Raw genomic sequence first — 20,186 nt, 5'->3', positions numbered from 1 at the left:
ACAGTTATTCTCTGTATTTCTATATTGAGAAGTTTTAGAGTATTTGCATGATAGCAACAATCTCTGTAGCAAATGTCATTAATGGTAGACTAGAGCACCATTGTGTGCCTTTAATTGATAGGACACATAATAACAGTGTCAGACCTTTTAAGGTCACACACACGCACACGCACACGCACACGCATGCACACGCGCGTGCGCGCACACACACACACACACCAATTTGCTATAGGGAAAAAATCTTGACACTCAATCCATTTAGAAGCTGTATAGCTACTACTTCAGAAATTTGAAATGTACTAGGAAAAAATGGAATTACATCATTGACTATTCCTAAAGTCTGCTTTAGGGAGGGTGGACATGGTCATGCTTCCTTCTATACATGTATGAGATTCACACAGAGAAATAAATCATAATTAAAATAGAGCCCATGTAAATATAAATGCAGCCTCTGCTAGCACTCATAGAGCTGCTGTTCCTACTTGGTTTGCTCCCTTGTATTTTGTTCTCTGATCCTGTGAGCATCATGAAGTAGATGGGGTGGGGCAGGTGTTTAATTGTATCTTGGCAAAGGCTTGTACAAAGGCCATGCCATGCCTAATTACTGAACTTTAGTTTCTGCATCCTTTCTCCCTTATCCCATCATCTGAAGTTTAAAGAAAATGTTGTTCACAGTTATGTCATAACAGTTATGCTTCTTTTATTTCTTGAGATGGATACAAAATTATATGGTGTCATAAGGCTGACTTCAACATAGGAATAACTACGTTATTGATTTATGATTTTCTCCCACTGACCAAAGGAAATGAAAACACTTAGGCAAAAGGCCTAACATGGTGTTGCAGAGATCTCTCTGCACCCATGCCCTGTCTTGAACTCACAAACCTTTCCCTGTGTTTAGGTTTAAAAAAAAAAATCTGGAGAATTAAATACTCCCAAATGCAGAGTGCATGGAATGCCATTAAGCCTAGTATAAACCTTCTTGAGAATCTGTCACATAAAAAAAGTCTTTCATCCAACACAAAGATGGAATATCAATTGACAGGAGTCTGTGGGGCTGGCACTCACTCCGAGAGGCACGTGTGTCTAAAATTCCAGTAGCTCCTCAGCCTTTGGAAGTTCTGGAAGTAAAGTAAAAATCAGCCTTAGTGTTTGGGAAGACTCCCACAAACAATTACTAAATACAATATTTCTACAACACTAAAATATATTTAAACATATACATTTAAACATTAAACATAACCATTGAAACGTTGTCCCTACCCATATGAAGCAGAGATACAAACCCACCTACGTTCTGGGAAGACTGAGAAGACTAAAGCCCTGCCTGAGAGGCCACTTCTGCGCTGGCCATACCTTTCCCCTCCTCAGCTAGCAAGATGAGTTTAGAACTGGAGTTCACATGAATTCCTCGGCTCTGTCATCAGTGCTGTGACACATTCTAATTTTCTGATTCATCTGTGATGAATAAGCACTCCCTTTTCTATTCACAGTCCTCAGAGTAACCAATTTTGCAAGTTATGATGACTTTTTTTTTTCATTTTCTTACCAAATTATTATTGTTCCCTCTTAGCAAAGTTTGTTGCACTCTTGGTCACCTGATGTTAATCCATATGCAGAAAAGCTGGTTTGGCCAGTAAGGTGGCCTGAACTTTGAGTTAGTTCAGAGGAAAGACCAACAGGCAGGCTTCTGTTTTTAACCCAGCCAGATACCTCAGCTGGCAAGTGGCTCAGTTTCCTCACCATAAAATGGGTATAATAATAGCTTTCCCTTACCGCTGTGAAATATTTAGAATGCAAATCAAGCCAAACCTATCTCCTTCCAAAGCGAAGCCTAACCCAGCCTGCATAATCCTGAATGAGCCCAGATTTCAAGGAGAAACATTAAGTGGGAAACACCTAAAGGTAGTATAATTTAGTGGTTAAAGTATGTGGACTTTGGAATGGTACAGACTCACTCAGAGGCTAGTGGCTGTGTGATTTGGGGTAAGTTTCTTAATTCCTGAAATCTCCTCTTTCTTCTAATAAGTACAGGGTAACAGAATTTTTTCCCCTGTAGTGTGGGTTCAGGGATTCACTCTGACAGTGCCTCTCACACTTGCCCTCAGGCAGTCGTCAAGTTGGAATGATCCAGCATTCCTCCTGGGACACTGCCCTGTGTGCCACAGACAGGACCTTTCAGGGAGGTCTCAGGTATTACCCCTGAAAATACACACGAGTTCTTTTTTTCTTTTCACTTTTCAGCATATTCTTGTTTGTGTTACTGAACTAGAAAAAAATACAAGGCCAAGAAGAGAATCTGTTTTGTTTCTTCTAAAACATTTAAGAAAAAGTTAGTGGGGAAATGGATACATGTATAAAGAACCATTTAAGTTATTTACACACAAAGAAAACCAGCCCTTCTTGAAAACTGCCATGTCTTAGTATCAGTGCCTCTGTGTACCTCATGTAGCTTCTTACACATCCCTGAGTTGACACATATACAAACTAGACACGCCTTTCCTTACCAGATGCCTGAGACCACAGTGGGTACTCAGAGCTAGGAGCCCTTTCCCTTGCTAGCATTTCTCCACTCCATACCCCTCTACCCACTGTGATAACTTTTCTATGGACATTCTTAACAGGAATTATAAAGGGTGGATAATGATCTAAGTGTATTATATATACATACACGAATTATAACAGAGCATCATTTTGTATTGTTAGTATATGCTAGTAACAGCAAATGAGGAAATGTTACAAAGGTCCGGGCAGATGGACGTCGGGGATTTTAGAAGAGCTTACGTCTCTAGTCACACATCTTTACCAACCTACAACTTTTTTACGTTTTACATTTTTAACATTTTCTTTTCTCCTGGCTTCAGCTTATGTTGCGCTTAAACTTTCTGAAGACAATTCAAAGAGAATCTTCTTCATTCATCCTCCCCTAAGCCCCAAGCCATGGGTAATCAGCCCAGAGGAGTCATACATGTAGACTTCTTTGGAACCAGACAATTCTTGAAACTTGTTTTTAGATTTCTGGGGAAAAGGATTCTCCTAGTGACTTACATCATCTCTAACTGTTGAAAACCACTGCCCCAGAACAATATGTAAATTTAAATTAGGTGAACTAGCCTTTCAGTTAAAATTAAATTACAATTAGATCCTTGGAGATTGACACTTTTACTTTCAAAAAACTCAGATTAGGCATGGCTACACATTACTCCTCCCACTCCTCACTTGATGTGAGTGCCCACTGCTGGGTTTTAATGTCCTGAATTATTTGGCCTTTACAGTTTTATATCCTTTGCTACATATTTGTGTGTTGAACCTGGAATATTCAATACAAATGTTTTAAATCCTGTGCAGAACTATTCTACTTAATTCTTTGCATTTAATATAAAAAAACAACTTACAGACATATAAGGTAACTATTACTCGAATGGAAAGGGCACATATCAATACATAACATTTTCAACTGAGCAAAAGTAAATCTATGTAGATTAATACATCTTGTAAAATCACATAGTGTACTGCAATTCAATCAAGAAGGAGGGAACCTTTTGACAGTTACGGACACTTATGAATTTTACATGAAGTATGAAATTAAATTTTAATAGTATTAAAATTGGGATTTTTTTTGTTTTGTATTAATATATTTGGACAAACTTATGTCCCCCCAAATTTCCAATTTAACTTCATTTTGTCTTGAAGTATAACATACACTGAAATTTTTTTATCTTAGATTCTTGTTTTTTTGTTTGTTGGTTTGGTTTTGGGGCTTTTTGTTTGTTTGTTTGTTTTGTTTGTTTGTTTTTGTTTGGTGTTTGTTTGTTTTGTTTGTTTGTTTTTGTTTGGTGTTTGTTTTGTTTGTTTGTTTTTGTTTGGTGTTTGTTTGTTTTGTTTGTTTGTTTTTGTTTGGTGTTTGTTTGTTTTGTTTGTTTGTTTTTGTTTGGTGTTTGTTTGTTTGTTTGTTTGAGACAGGGTTTCTCTGTATAGCCCTGGCTGTCCTGGAACTCACTCTGTAGACCAGGCTGGCCTCGAACTCAGAAATCCCCCTGCCTTTGCCTCCCAAGTGCTGGGATTAAAGGCATACGCCACCACTGCCTGGCTTTAGATTCTTATCACTGATAGTCTGTATGTCATTTTACATCAGAGAAGATAGTTTATTAGTCTTCACATGTGTTGGTCATCTGATAACTTTCTAATTTTGTGACTAAGTGTTCTTTGGAGTTCAAATAGAAAAGTTACCTGCTCAGATATAATAACATAAAGACCTGATATAGTTTTCAAAGATCATAATCTATTTTTTGAGTCTTATTTGGTTTATAACATGCAATAGATAAGTGGTAATTGAGCATATTTTATAGAAAAGTCACTAATCATGTTTCCCCTTTTCCTTTCTTGAGAGATAAATCATACTTAAAAATGGGGGAGGAACAAACAAGGGGATAGAATATTGAAAGGAGAGGAGGGAGAGGGGAAGAGATAAAATGGCAAAAATATGCAGTGTGATGATAGGGTATCTTGGCTCGTAGAGAAGACATGAGTATATAAAACTACAGTCTTTGAAGACTAGCCCCTTTTTATTTGTATTTCCAGTTTTTAAATACTTTCAGTAATTCATATACAGTCTAAGCATCTTTTCTCCAATTTTCATTAGCCCTCTTAATTTTGTGAAAGAAAGTGTGGTAAATCACAGGATATCCCATGTGTCTCTTACACTGATGTGTACTGGGATCCAGGCTGCAGGCTTTCTTTTGATCTCCTCCTGTCCCACAGGGACCATCACCATTCACAGCTGCATGTACCCAGGCGGGTTTTACACTGACCACACAGGGGGAACATTTCTTTAGAGCAGCCTCTACCATGGCTTACTTGTCCAGAAAACCTTTTAGATTGTGAGGCCTCCTGAATTTAGTTTTCTGCTTTGGCCTTTTTCAGTGTAATCTGGTCCTTCAAGGTAATATCCTTTGATAAACTCATCTTGATACTTTTGGAAGCTTTATGTGATATGGTTAAGATCACCTTGTCAGGGGCCACAGTTTGGCATTGTATATACAATCTGGGGGCCTGGAGGAAGGAATTATGTTACCTTAATTTCTTCTTCTAGAAGAGTTACCTATCAAACCTATGGTGGCATTCCAGTGGTGACTGATTATTTTTGTTGTTTGAGCATTGTAAGAGATAATTATTAGACTTTTAAAGATAGAATATGAGCTATCATGGTGAACTTCCCCAAACCTGAAAGTGTCATTATTAGAGCCATGTTTGGGTGCAGAAGTTTTCATTCCAATCACCCTGTCACAATATCACCATCAAAAGTAGAGCTCTCTGCAATACAGAAATGTACTGTGTGCTATTCATTAAGGTCATCACAAGCTACGCATGGCCATTGCACACATGGAATGTAGCTAGTGTAACTGAAGATTTGAATGCGTAGCTTTTTATTAAAGTTAAGGAGTGTAAAGAGACAAGTATAGCTAGTAACTACTTTAGTGCTCAGGACAGCCCCTCTAGAGAGGCTGTCTAATAGAGGTCAGGTGACATCAAGAAAGGTCTTGGTCCTTTTTGTACAGGGATACACTGGCCTCAGTCAAAGCAAGGCTACAGCTCTTGAAGCTTGCTGAAGTTGGACATTAAGGATTTTGTGGCTACAGGTGACAAAATGTGGGAGCAATGAGTCCCTTCAGTATCTTAAGGTTTTATGTTTAATTCTTTGCCTTTTCTTTCATTTTCAGTCCCTTGACCACCAGTCTGTTGCCTGTTCCTGCTCTTCATGTGAGTAAAAGTGGCTTCTTTACCTTTAAAAGAAATCGTGAGATTTGAGAAAGCTCTGGGTTTTGGTGTCGTATTTCCTGGTTGACTTCACTGTGGTGTCTAGCATCCATGTTTAGTGCTTTTCCTGCTTGGAGCCAAGTCGGGTAGGATGCTGGTGAGCTGGCCTCTGTGAGGGAGCCGGCAGCCCAGCCATTGTCCTCTGAAAAGACTGCCCTTTCCCTTGCTGCAGCTGCTATTTGCAAAAGTCGCTGCTCTTCTGAACTGAAGCTTACAGTCCACAGCCAGATCTCAGCAACAGTTGGGCTTTGCTCCTCTGTCAGTCAATAGGCAATTATTTATTCTTCAGTTATTCACCCGTCCCTAGGTCCAACCATTTTTAATTTTAACTTCTAGATCAGAGCTTTCATTTATTGACAAAATTTATAATATCCTTTTACCAAGAAGTACAAGCCTGAAAAGTAAATAGGCTAAAAATTTGTGCAAAATTATAAAGTCTAGGAAGAAAAATAAAAGAAATCCAGGATTCACATGTGCCTGCAAGTTTATAGAACGTGCCATTTCTTTTCAGAAAAGACAGGAAATGTTTTTAAGAGAATAAAAAGGAAGAAATAGAAAAACAAAACTTGATTTGAAATGAAAAAGAGAACATTTATTATTTAAAGAACAAACCAAGTTGCACTGAGTAGATCTGGATGAATATTACTTTGGACTGCTTATAAGAGAGTTTGGGGCAATGAAATCAAATAATCAAGCCACTACCAGAAGGCATCACCTAATACAGAGACAGGCAGTCAGTTCATATCCTGAGTGACCATGTATGTCCTGATAGTTGCATCTCCCTTTATCCCTAATTCACATTGCCACCAACCAACCCCCCTCCCCAAGTCTTTGCTCTGTAATAGTTCCTGTGTTGCAGTGGTCTGCACAAAAAGGAGAGGTCTCTGATTCCACATGTGTGTGGCTATCATTCCTAGAAGCCTGTGGCAAACATATTTAAGAAAGCAAAATGCACAGAAAGATGCTAAGGCTAAAGTTGAATGACATTTTATCTGACATAGAAAAGAGATTGGTTGCATTCCTCAAGGACTGGTACTGTTATACAACAGAGCTGGGTCCTACCTGGTCCTAAGCTTCTCATTCCCTGTTCATTCTCAGTGTTGATATAGTGGGTCGGCTAATGCTTTGGACAGTGTCAGTGTGCATGCTCATGGTTACCACTGTGTCTTCCTATCCTTCCCCTTTGTTACCTAGCACTGCATATTTCTAGTCCCCTGACTGGCAAATCATTTTGTAACAGCTCTTTTGTGTAAAAACAGTTTGCATAATAGCTGAGTGTTAGACAAGGCATTAATCCTCATATCACCAAGATGAGTCAGCACGATGTACTCCTGCCCCCCTAGCTCAGCTTTTATGACATCAGTGCTTTAGGGCAAGCATCAGATACAAACCATATAGGAGACCTATGTCACCTAGTAGAAATCAAGTGGGGAGGCCTCTAATTCAAAGGCCGTGTCGGCCTCATAGGAAAATGTGAAGCTAATTCTGTGCTACATCAGCAGAGCAGCTTCTGGAGAATTTTTTTTTTAAAGCAGAGTAAGGCTGGGAAAAGAAAAACATGTAACAAGCTAATAGTCCATTCATGTACTCATGACCTTGTCCCACCCCCAGCCAGGCTTCAAGCTTGCTTACTTGACTTGTTAGAAATCCTCAAATTGCCTTTATGCCAGTAAGATGACGGGGCCAGTAACAGTCCTGTGTCCTCAAGTGCCCCCATAGACGCAGCTGATGGCTGCAGGGGTGGTGCTCTAGAGGCCCATCAGAAGCAAAGGAAAAGTTCCTTGGGAACAAACCAGAACTTTATCCCCTCAGTGCCTCTCATTCCCAAGTGCCTCCTCAATGACCTCCTCTGGACAGGTGCAAAACTCAGCCTGTTTGACCTTCTGTCCTTGGCACTGCATCCAATGTCTGCATCTGGAATTGACCCAGATTTAAATAGGAGTTGAATAGCTGCCACAATTTCCTGCAAGAGTTTTCTGTCCCATTATTCTTCAGCAGAAACAGAAAGGAAAACTCCACAACCCACCCTGCTGCCTCAAAGCAGATAACACAGACTAGCCCTGTTTGGGAAGCCCAGTTCTTGTCAGCGAGGATTCTCTGAAATTCAGACCCAGATATGTTTTCTTGACACTTCTTCACAATATTAAAAGTTAATCATAGAAGGGTGATAATGTATTCCCTTACTGACATTCTCTGTTAAAAAGATGCTACATCACAGCCTCCATCCCACCCTGCCCGTCTAACTCTCACTCAAGCCAGTCCCCAGCCCTTGTGAGAACCACCAGAAAATGCCTTAGTGCGGGATTTTCTACCTTCATTAGATTTCTAGTACTCTCCTTCCATGCTTCTAAGAGCTACTGCTACTGCTTGGCTTGGTTTTGATTAATTATACACAGTTCTTTATTTAGTTTTCAGTCAACAAACGTTTATAAAAGCCTGTAACAGTGCTTGGTTCTGGGAACTCCGAGATAAATGAGAAATGCCACCTTTCATTAAGAATGGCACAGTCTGGAGTTGAGGGGACAGCGCATACTAGAACACTTGGAGGAGAGCTCAGTGAACTGGAGCAGGAGTGAAGGCCTGGGCTTGCCCTACAGCAATGCAAAAAGAGAACCAAAAAAGCCCTCACAGTGTTCTAGGGAAGACAACCATGTGGGTAAAGGCTGTTCTGTGACCAGCACTGGAATGAAGGTATCTCCAAGTGCCTACCCATATAGAAGGTTCAGGCTGACTCATGAAGTGAAAATAGTGACAAGGGGTTTACCAAGTGGACACAAGAGGAGAGAAAGAAAAGGGTTCGTTGTCAGAGAAAACAAGAGCATTTAAAAGTGAGGAGGCACCAAGTAGCGGCCAGATCTAGCTACTGCGTTCTATGGTTCAGAGCTATGTTAAGACTGTGATAGTGCAGGAGTCCAGTCAAAGGGGCCTCTGATGCCAAGCGAAGAAGTTTAGACTTGATCTTATACCCCTGAAGATATTTTTAAGAAACTGCATAAGACCGGAATTGTGCAGTGGATGGAGACGAAGGTCAGTTCAGAGTGCTGTTCCCAGCATTAATATTTGTGTAACTCAAGCATATCATTGCCCGCTGCACAATCCTTGCCTTGCCATCTAAAAGAAAGGCTGATGTGATTGTGATGCCAAACTTAAAGCCAACCCCATCCTTACGGGAGTTCCACTGAAGGCCTCAGTCTAGTCTAACATTGTGCTGAGCTGCTGCCTGCTAGTCTTGAGATGTACAGGGTTCTTCTGCCCACAGAGGGCAAGGGATAAGAGGATAGAGAATGTAAGAGACAAAAACATTTTTAAATAATGGCTCTGTAAAGTCAATCAATCCCCGATTTCCTGTCATTTTTCCATTGCTGCCTTTTTCTAAGCAAAATTTCCAAGCCATTGAACTGAATTGCAACTTATGCACAGCCGGGTGTTGAAACAATTCAATATATTCATTCCTTCTCTCTGAATTAGAGTTCACCATAAGTGTGCTTTTCTCTCACTCACTTTGGGCTGCCAGGACAATTTAAAGGAGAATTTCAGCAGCTTGTGTCTCACGTACCATGTTCTCTTTGCAAACTGGAGTATATGCGTGGGTGTGTTTAAGTTGTCCCTATATTGCTTTCTAGAAAGGTTTGAGAAGATGCACAAGATGAAGAGTAGGGACCTATTAAAAACCCAGATCCCCCAGTGACCTGAGTGCAGAACGTAGGCTGGTGATCAGATGGTCAATTATGTGTTTGTCAAAACACAGTGGGCTGCATTCCAGACTGCCAGCTTTGGAGGCCCAGCTTCTGCCAACCAAATGTCATCTGGGAACATGCAACACTGGGCACTGTGAAGGAGTTTGAAATAGACCATGCCACAGCCAACCTACTGCCAGTCTTATAGTACCAATATGGCATGCACAGCCGGGCCCCATGTTTCAGAGCTCAGGAATTCACTGTACTCCATTCAAGGGGTCAGATGGGTTCATGTTTTCAAAGCCTATGTTCTCTGGTTTGAACACTGTGACTTATTCCTCAGCAATTTCCAAGGGATTTTTCCAGTCACATCTCTGTGGAAACCTCTCTTTCTGTGATGCTTATGAGAGCCTTGTAAAATGTCCCAGAGGAGAGAGGGTAAAAACAAACCTGCTCTCACAATGACTGGGACTCTTATAAGGGATTCCAACTCTAAGGAAATTACATTAAAGGTGCATAGCTTTTAAAATATCAGGAACCACCTTGGCAACTTATAAAAAGCAGAAGGGCTTTGCCTATTTTATAAAGTGATTTGCATATACCTGCATAAATAATGTCCCCACCTGTACTTTTATGCATTTAGGTTGAATAAATTAAATTCAGTGATCTTTAAAATATTCTGTGTCTTTCATAGCTGAGATACCATTTTCAAGACCCTTCCTCGTCACCCCACCCCCACCCTGAGATTGTAGTGGCTATTTGTTTTTTAATCTTTTGGTTAGTTCTGAGAACTAAAGCACACTGCACATCAGTCTACAACAACCAGAAACATGATCTTCCTCCGCTTGAATTTCTCTTTTCCTTTCTATCATTGGGCCAAGTATCGCTTTTTTTTTTCACAAGCGTAAATGGAAGAGTAGACTATTAATGTGAAAGCATAGCCCAAGAAAGGACTAATACACAGTTCAGAGATGGTAGCCTTATAGTATTTTTATATTAGCCTTTTATTTCCTTTCCTGCTTCCTTCTTTAGCTCCCATGCTGTTTTTCTGTCTCTGAACAAGGTCTTATTATATAGTACTGGGCTTCCATAATTGGATTCATCTTTGCTTTCCTTGACCATTGACGTATTCTTTCAGAAACTGCCTGTCTACCAACTCCTATCAGCTATAACTTGGGCCTTCACACCAAGACCTGGTCAGTAGGCCAGCCATAACCACATTTATCCTCCAAGATACTAAGCATGTATCATTGTTTGAGACTAAAGATGTTTAGTGGAATTAAAATCCATAGTTGTCATGCTTGCTTGTAATAAGGGAACTTGAAGTTGAGTTGAGAAAAGAAGTTAAACTGTTGAGTGAATTTTAGATGTTCATGAGACAATAAATGACTAAATTCCAAATGGAATGATATTAAATCTAGAAAGTACTATAAGTTTTATTCTCAAAATTGAGCCTTATCAGCTGAAATTTTTCATGTAAAATATGGTTCTGCTGGATCTTGAAAAATGAATAAAATGTAAAAAGGAAAAAAGTAAAACAATGATATTTGAAGCAAAAACATAACCTGATTGTTGGGAGCTTGAAATGGTCCTTAAGTAACACTGACCTTCTTCAGCCAAAATATAAGATTTGATCTTAGAAGAAGATAAAAGGCCTGAGAGAGAACCCTCTAGCTAAAAGCATCAGTAGAGCAAGCTTGGCTGCCTACACTCAATCCCCAGAACCTCCATACAGTTGTAAGAATGGAACCTCCTCCATACAGTTGTCCTCTGACCTACACACACACTCACACACCCACACACTCACACACACACCCACCCACACACACACACACATGCATCATATATGTGTGTACAATAGAAATTCATTAATTAATACACAAATAAAATTTCAAACAAAAATGATAACTGAGAAAATAATTTTATTACTGTTGATTGTAAGGTATAACATAGTGGTAAAGGCAAAATGAGCTCTGTGACTCTCATGCCTTCACTTTAAACTTTTAAAAACATGAGAAGATGTATGAAGATAAGAACAGCACCTTGCCAGGTCACTAATTTCACTAACCTGAGTAGGTAAGAAAGAAGAAAGATATTAAAATCCTGCCCATACACAGTTTGATAGTCTCATTGAAGCAAACCAAGGACTATCTTAGCAACAGGATGACTCATCTCTATGGGGCAGAACAAGAAATAAGGTAAGAAAGAAGCAAGACAGGATTTGAAAACTAGCTATGAAGAAGGTACATTCTTACTAATCCCAAGATCCAGAGCCTGGAAAGCAAGAGGGTGAGGAAGTAAGTAAGGTAAAACCTGAAACTGGAGCCAGCCGGACAAGTCCTACTTGTCTAAGGGGTACCCCTGAGGTCACAATCCGGAGCTCTATTGTTTGTCCAAGATCGATTTTTTGAGGACTTTTCAGAGTCTCCAAATTGCTTTAGTTAGAAATTGAAGGAAGCAAGAAAAATGAAGTCGATTAATTAAGTAAAACCTATTGGAAAAAATACAATGCTTGTATCTCTGTTTAAACTAATAATAGCAATATTTACTGAATGGCTGCCTTGCTTTAGATGGTGTGCTGTTTAAATCAGTTATCTGATTTAACATTGTAAAGTACACTATTAAGATATGCTCTTACTATAATTGTACAAATGAGGAAACTGAGATTTACCAAGTTTGATTAATTTTTCCACAAATACTTAGTAAGTGTTAGAGATAGAACTTGAATTGGGACCATCTGTTCTTAGAATCCAAGGCCAAATTTTATCCAACACAGGCAAGTGTCTCCTAACATTACAGAGATAATGGTGAAGAAAACAGACATTGTCACTCCTGGATCTTTTAATCTGAGTGATATAGGGCACATAGTAATTAAATGGTCAGACAAAGAACATACACTTTGAACCTGTGCTTACTACCATGAGAGAGAAGTACCTGATGCTCTAAGAGCAGCATCTAAGTGAGTATGGAAATTTCCAGAATCCTTACTGAGAAAGTGACATTTGATCTAGTATCTGGATATATAAAGCAAAAAGTGAAGTTGGGTAATAGGAAAGGAGTCCAGGCAGGAGGAGAAACATATTTAAAGTCCCTAAATAGAGGTGGAAGAAGGGAATAAAGAGAACAGCCCAATCTACAAATGAAAATATACCCAGAGCCTGACAATCCTAGGTCCTTTGTAGCCATGTTAAAGATTTTGATCTTTTTTTTTTTTAAGGATAGTAGGAGAACAAACTAAAGAAAGAGCATGTTATAGTTTTTTTTTTTATTTTAGAAAGATGTGGGACTTTTATCATAAGAATTGGAAATGCAGTCATGTAAAAAACAGTGTGTATAGCTATTTATTGGTAATTCTCCCAAACAGGAAACAGTCCAAGTACCTTCAGTGGATTAGTTCTTAAACTGTTGCACAAACATATCATGAGATACATTCATCACTAAAAAGGAATGAGCAACTTGAATAAATTTCAAGGATATTTCACTGAATAAAAACTAAAATGGCCAATGTCAAGATAGCAAACTATAATCTATATGCAGCACTCTTGTACTGACAACATTATAAAGCTAGAGAACAAAGTTGTGGTTCATAGAGTCAGAAAAGGGAACAGAGGCAGATGCAGTCATGGCTATAAAAGAAGTATGAAGACGTTTGCAGTAGACGAGAGGCACCAACTCAAGGCCATCAGTACATGGTGGTAAAAGATGCTGTTGGAATGAGTAAAAAATGCCCAAATGCAGGTCTTGATTGAGAAGCCCAAAGCTTTAGCAACTTTTACTGTTAGCTGGGGGAGAGAATAAAATCAGTAACGTACACGTAGGGTAGGGAGGAGCTGAAAGAGTTGTAGGAAATCAGGAAACATGAAAACTGAAGGCAAGGGAAGGGTGTTTCCTGGGAAAACAGAGAAGGGCAAGGTTGAAACCCGTGCATTCAATGAATCTGTGTGTAGATTACTGTTGACCTTAGCAAAACCCACTTGGTTGGAGTGGTAGAAAGATAACTTGTTTATGTTTAAGTGAAGAGACTGAGAGGTGAAGAAACACAGACTGCAAATATGGATAACTTCTAAGGTGCCTTACTGTGACAGCAAGGAAAATGAACTACGTGGTGGCTTGAGAGCAGACACAGGTCAAAAGAAGTTTTTGAGAATGAAAGCATTGATGGTTCCCATGCATGTGAGAAGCCCACAGATAAGAGGAGAGATTCAGTGCACAGGAGAGAGAGGAAGACACCATATTTAGTACTAGATGGTTCTTTATGATACTAGAATGTGAGCGTAAGAGGAGGGGCACCTCTTATTTGAAAGAAGAAGCAAGAACAGATGCCAGCCCTTGTATAAGCTTGATGCTGACAGATGATGAGGTTTCCCACATAATGGCTCCTACAGGGTGAGAACCTGCAGACAGAAAGCAGTGAGGAGAACTGATGAACGTTGAGGTTTGAAGTAGTTCTGGGCACAAGGGGGTGTGCAAGTTGACCAAAGAAGCACTGTCCATGGCACATAGAAGACACAGCTACTTCTCTTCTCCCCAGCCCTCCTTCCATAGCCAGTCATGATGGGTGCCCATGTTTTATCATTTCCCTATAGCTGGTTTAGCTGCTCAGGAGGTGCCTTACAGATTCCATTCTGCCATCTGATTAAACATGAAGGGCTCCTGCCGCTTGCCACACTTCTAATGTGCATCACACGTGCATACATTCGCATGACAATTCTGATTTCTCCCATCATTTTACTAATAAATGATCAATTATGAATAAGTAGATAAACTACTTGAAGTGTGGTAGAACATGAATTTTCTCTTAAGTTTTAAAAAACTGCCGTCTAATAACACAAAACTGTTATTTAATTTGAGAAAAAGAAAGACTAGAGCGAGGGAAGAGAAAAAGGAAGGAAGATAGAGAGGGAAAGAAGAAAAAGAAAACTAGTGAACTATATAAGACCTGATACAAACCTCATCCTTCTTGTTCAAGGGACCCGCCCCCCAATTTGAGAGACATAAACAAGGCTCTGTTGCTTACTGGTGATCTACACTGGGGGCTTGACTGAGATGTCCCCATAAGGTCATATAGAAGAATGCTTAGTCATCAGGGAGTGTCACAGTTAGAGATGAGTATACAAGGATTAGGAGCTGTGGCCTAGTATGGTGTGGCTTTGGAAGAGGTGTGTCACCACAGGCAGGGAGGGCATGGGAGGGGACATTGAGGTTTCAAAAGCCCACAACAGACCCAGTGTTTTTCCCTGTCTGCCTGTGGATCAGTATGTAAAGTCTCAGCTACTGCTCCAGCACCTGTCTGTGTGCCACCACACTCCCCCACCATGACAATACTGGACTAAACCTCTGAAACTATAAGCAAGTGCCCATTGAATGCTTTCTTTATAAGAGTTGCCTTGATCCTGATGTCTCCTCACAGTAATAGAACAGTGACTAAAACACCTTCCACCTCCACAAATGGCTTCCAGACCTGGAGACATACCAAGTACTGTAGGTCACTGAGCTCCTGCTACAACTGTGAGATGCGCAGAGCATCAGCGGGAAGGAAGGCTCCTGTACTCAGAGATGCCCAGCACTGTCTAACTCCTCTAGAGAAGAAGGGTGACAACAGCGGCCTTTCATGTCTGAGCCCCTGCCACTCTGTTGGATCCCTTTAGAAAGTGACATTAGGACCATTTGACTCAAAACTAAATTGCAGATATATCTGGGATAGAATCTGGCAGCTGTCGAGTGATGCAGCTGTATTTTTTTTTTAAATATTTACTTCTTTCATGATTCTATAATTCACATTTATTGTAAAATATCAAAGTATAATGTAAACAGAAAGCATCTGTAACCCCACTCACTATGTAGAAAAAAACTGTTATTAACATGTTTTGATCACCTTGTCTCTGCTCTAGATTTTAAGTAAGCATATAAAATGTATAAAATTCATTTATATTATATTAATATTTTAATATTTATATATATTTTAATAAAATATATTAATATTTTAGCTTGATAGTATTTAGTAAATACTCCCTTGTGTAATTACAGGCTCTTTATAATATGACCATAATACCTGAATAAACTCCTACCTTATAAAACACCCAAAATTTAACCTAATAGGGACCTGCAAGTATTTAGGTTATTTGTAGTATTTAGATTTCTGTATTTTAAAACTGTCTAAAGTAAAAACTATACTATATCTTATCAAGCTATGGAAATGGAAAGTGGAAACTTGAAGCAAGGGGTCATGTTACAAACCAAGGAGAGACTCAAGCAGTGTCACTTATTAAGAAAACAGCTGTGGGGTCTGGAGAGATGGCTCAGGGGTTAAGAACACTGACTGCTCTTCCAGAGGGCTTCCCAGCAACTACATGGTGGCTCACAACCATCTGTAATGGGATCTGATGCACTCTTCTGATGTGTCTGAAGACAGCTGCAATGTAGTCATATACATAAAATCAATAAATAAATCTTTAAAAAAAGAAAAGTAAAGAAAGCAGCTATGAAGTAGGAATGACTGGGAAAATCATATTGGATTTGAGAGTAGTTATAGGATTTACCTGAACTTTTTCCCCCCAAAATTAGATGCTTTAAAATTTCATTCTAAAAATTATGCACATTTCAGTGTTTTTATACACTTGATCTTAGCTCAAAGGCTAAAAAGACATAGGTGTTTTTACTAATTTGTATAGTAAAACTCTTCAAAATCTCACACCCCAGAGACAATCTCTATAAATACGTGGGAAATAAACTTTCATGCATATCTATTTATCTGTTTCTTCTTCTTTTTTTTATTTCTCCTTTGTCTGTTTTCAAAATGAAAGAAAAAGAACTATTTTGTAGTCGGCTTTTCTACTCAGCATTGTAAGTCGTTTGCCATGTTAATAAATACAGATCTGTATGATCTTGACAGCAATATTGTACTCCAGTGTATGGAAAATATACTGACTGAGACACTCATTGATGGACACTTGTGATAATTAGAGCTGTTTCCTTACTTTAAAATACTGCCACAATAGCTGTCTTTATATGCACACATGCACACATATTCTTTAACACAGTCTATGAATAATTTTCTTAGGATAAATTTAAAGTCAAGGAATCATTAAAATAAAATGTGTATGTGGTTGCGCTGTTCTACAGTAAGGTTCCATCAATTCATACTTCCATCAACAAAGGAAGATACTACCCCTTTTGCTACATCTTCATTAATTCTGTACTCACAATTGGATAAGTAAAACATTTTTTTTAACTAGGGATATGTAATATATTTTCCAAGCATAAAACCCAAACCTGGATACTTTAAACTGCATTAAATTTTGTTACATGGAAGTAAAAAATGCCATAGAGAATTTTTTTTAACCTGGAAAATTATTTCTGAGAATTTTCTAATACCTTAGGAGTACCTATAAGCCAGACGTTGATGGTGCACACCTTTAATCCCAGCACTTGGGAGGCAGAGGCAGGCTGATTTCTGAGTTCAAGGCCAGCCTGGTCTACAGAGTGAGTTCCAGGACAGCCAGGGCTATACAGAGAAACCCTGTCTCGAAAAACAAAAACAAAACAAAACAAAACAAAAAGAGTACCTATAAATCAACAACAAAAGTATAAATGTTTTAATTATTTTATTAAGTGAATATATGCTTTTAGATTTTAATGATTAACATTTGCTATTTTAAATCATTTGTATATTAATCACTATTCGTAATCATTTTTATATTTTAAATCATTATTATATTATTCAAAATTATGTTTTTAATTTAAATTTTTAGCCTTTAAAGTAAAATTTGGGAAGGGCAGTTGATCAACCAGCCCGTGGGAGCTGATCCTCAGTCTTTCGCTCTTTTTTTTTTTTTTTTTGGTACTTGTTCTCTTTAGATCCCACCCACTGCCCCCTCCTCATTTTTTAATCGAAAAAACATTGCTCACTAAAATCTTTTAAGGTCAGTTACCTCAGGCTCTGTTCCCCCAACTGGGACAGCCACACCCAACCTCACCACTCTCCCTGGGGTGCTGTGAGGAGCAAAGCAACAACCCAGAACTTAAAAGTGTTTCAGCAGGGGGTTAGCACTTCCTGGCTGCGTATATTCCTGTGTTTATCTGGCATCCCCATCCTCCAAATTGTTCACTTACGCTATAAAATGTTCATCTGCGTTCTCCTGTCAGACTTTAGAATCAAAAACTTATTGGGAAGAGAAAAATACACACTGGTGACATTGCCTGATCCATGTCTCCAAGGCAGGATTGATACTGTTCTTCCACCAGATGTAGATTTCTGGATGTTTGCTAGAGGCCATATCACTGGTGTCCTTCCCCCTCTCCCTCACCTTTTCCCCTCTCCCTCTGACTGACTCCCATGTGTATTACTACATACTTAATGAAGTAGAGTATGTTTTCCAGCAACTTGGCGGGGGGGGGGGGGGGGGGGGGGGGGAAGGGAGTGAAAGACTAGGAAAGCAGAAATGCCACCCTGACAGTGTCACTGAAGCATCCACAGTGCTCACTGTGACAGGTTGTCTTCCGTGTTTCAGGATAGAGAGCATCTGGGCTCTCGGGGCACAGTCTCTGGGCTTTACAAAGGAGCAGGAGTTGTACAAAGCTGTTTGAGTGATAATTGGAACATTCCTTCAGCACAAGGAGTGCAGTTGCAGATGATAGATGGGCGGGTTGTTCCAGGGTACTTTTTCTTTCCTTTCCAGACTATGTCCAAGTGTCATCATGTCTTGGATCCTTACTTGTCATTTCTTCTGGTACGAAGTGTTGAAAACAAATGAAGTATCCTTTCCTGACTGCTATTTGGACATTAATTCCAAAATATTTGTTTAGAGCTAGCGTCTTTGCCTTTTTACATGATGAAAAGCTAAAACAGGTTCTCCTTTGGTCCCTCCTCATAAATCTCTGGTCTTTTTTGGTACATGGAACACAATTATCACCTCTAATTTAAAACTCATTCTTTATATTAAGTGATAGAATCAGGTGTCCCATAAGAGAACATAAAGGTGTGCTGAAGTCCTTTGATAGTATCCATCAAAGTGGTCCTCACATACTGATCAAGGATATAGAAAAAGGAGTAATGCAAGGTCTGCTCTCAGGATACTTGGAGAGGGAGAACCTGTTTCCATCTATGGCTGCCATGCTTGAATCATGTCTCTCAGTAGCTATCCACAGCCACCCATCGACACAGACCTATAGCACTGCACTTTAAGGTAAAGAATACAAGGAATTTAAATACCACGTAGCTTACCTAGTGTGGGTAAAGTACCTCTGGATATGTGTTCGTGTGTGTGTGTGTGTGTGTGTGTGTGTCCCTCCACTTTCTTCAACACTCAGTAGACTATACAGGAAGGCCAGGTCATTTGTTCCCAATCTTTTATCTACCTAGAGAAAAGGGGCAGGAGCAGTTCAAGCATATAGATTCTTATCTGGAAAACTGCTTTAGATATCTGAATCTGAAGGAAACTGAGGGAAATCTTATTGACCGATATTATTTGGAGTGTCTCCCTTTATCTAATCCACTAAAGCAAACACTTAGAAGACATCCTTTTGAGTTATGGGTCATGGTTTACTTCTTCCTAGAAAACAGTGTTGTAGTGGCTTGTTCATTTATATACAAGATAAATCCTTTTTCCTTCTTAGTTCACTATGCTAAAATATCCAAGACTGGCTAATCTAAAATCATATGTTTGTTGGCATGGTTATAGGAATTAAGATCTCCAAGATCAAGGTTCTGGCAGACTCACTTTCTGATGTGGGATTCTGTACTTCAGAGATGGTACTTTTTGTTGTGTTGGATCTTTATGTTGCCAAAGAGAGGGAAGCAGCTCCCTCCTACTGCTACATTATGTTGTTAGTTCATAAAGGCTCTGCTCCCCAAGCTCCTCTCTGCTCCTCTAGGCCTCACCTCCGAGTACTATCCCATTGGCTATTTCACTTCAATATATGAGTTTAGGAGGATGCTCTCTATCACCAGCCAAGAAATGAAAACCAGCATAGTCATTTTGGTGAGTTTCAGCTTTTCTCAATAAAAGGTGTGTTCTTTAGCATCAAGACAGAAGCTCTATATGGGGAACCTACCCGAAGTGTTCATGAGCTTTGAAACAGGAAAAGATGCAAATAGAAGCCAGAATAACCTTCACTGTACTAGCCACCCAGAAATGAGTTAGATATTAATCAAGATGGAATCAAAAGCATGTGCTCTAGCCACACCTGTAATCCCAGCAGTGAAGGGTAGAAGCAGAAGGTTCCAGAGTTCAAGGCCACCTTCAGTCCTGACTACCTGGAAGCCTAGAGAAAGAAGATTTTAGAGTTCAAGGCTAGCTTCAGCCTGAGCTAACTGGGAGCTGTGTCAGAAATCAAAAACAAACAAAGCATTCACTTTAAACACTCATTTGTTAGGACAATGTCAGGTTTTAGATTGTTCTCATACCAAAATCATTTCTGTAAATATGACTTCCTCTACTAAGAAAGATTCCTCTATACTACATGAATATAATTACAGCAAAATAGTATTCAACTTGGCATCCACAAGTGACTTGAACGGGTGAACACAGAGTCTAAGTGATCTAGAAGGTATGAAGTCAGGAAGTAGAATCTTTGTTATCTTCCAAAACTCCTAGATTACTCATGTTCCTTTCATTCTCAGCAATACTCATTGGGAAGAGCTCTTTATTTGTTACGTTGGTATTATTCTTCAGTCATTTATCATCTGCATAC

At 39.3% G+C, this 20,186-nt stretch overlaps 1 protein-coding gene across 2 annotated transcripts in view; it reads left to right on the top strand.

The window, feature by feature from the left end:
* Positions 1 to 20,186, top strand: part of Zbtb20 (zinc finger and BTB domain containing 20) — a 387,136-nt gene that overhangs the window by 219,938 nt on the left and 147,012 nt on the right. Inside the window, exon 3 of one of the 2 annotated variants that reach the window (XM_028752420.1) lies at positions 5,721 to 5,760. The gene's annotated coding sequence lies outside the window, so the exon portion shown is untranslated. Of the gene's footprint in view, positions 1 to 5,719; positions 5,761 to 20,186 lie in introns of those variants that run through there. The other variant, XM_028752419.1, reaches the window with a different exon arrangement.

This window comes from Grammomys surdaster, unplaced genomic scaffold (assembly GCF_004785775.1).
Source record: "Grammomys surdaster isolate TR1022 unplaced genomic scaffold, NIH_TR_1.0 125901, whole genome shotgun sequence".
Classification (NCBI taxonomy): Eukaryota; Metazoa; Chordata; class Mammalia; order Rodentia; family Muridae; genus Grammomys; species Grammomys surdaster.
This window is presented reverse-complemented; position numbering and strand designations above follow the sequence as displayed.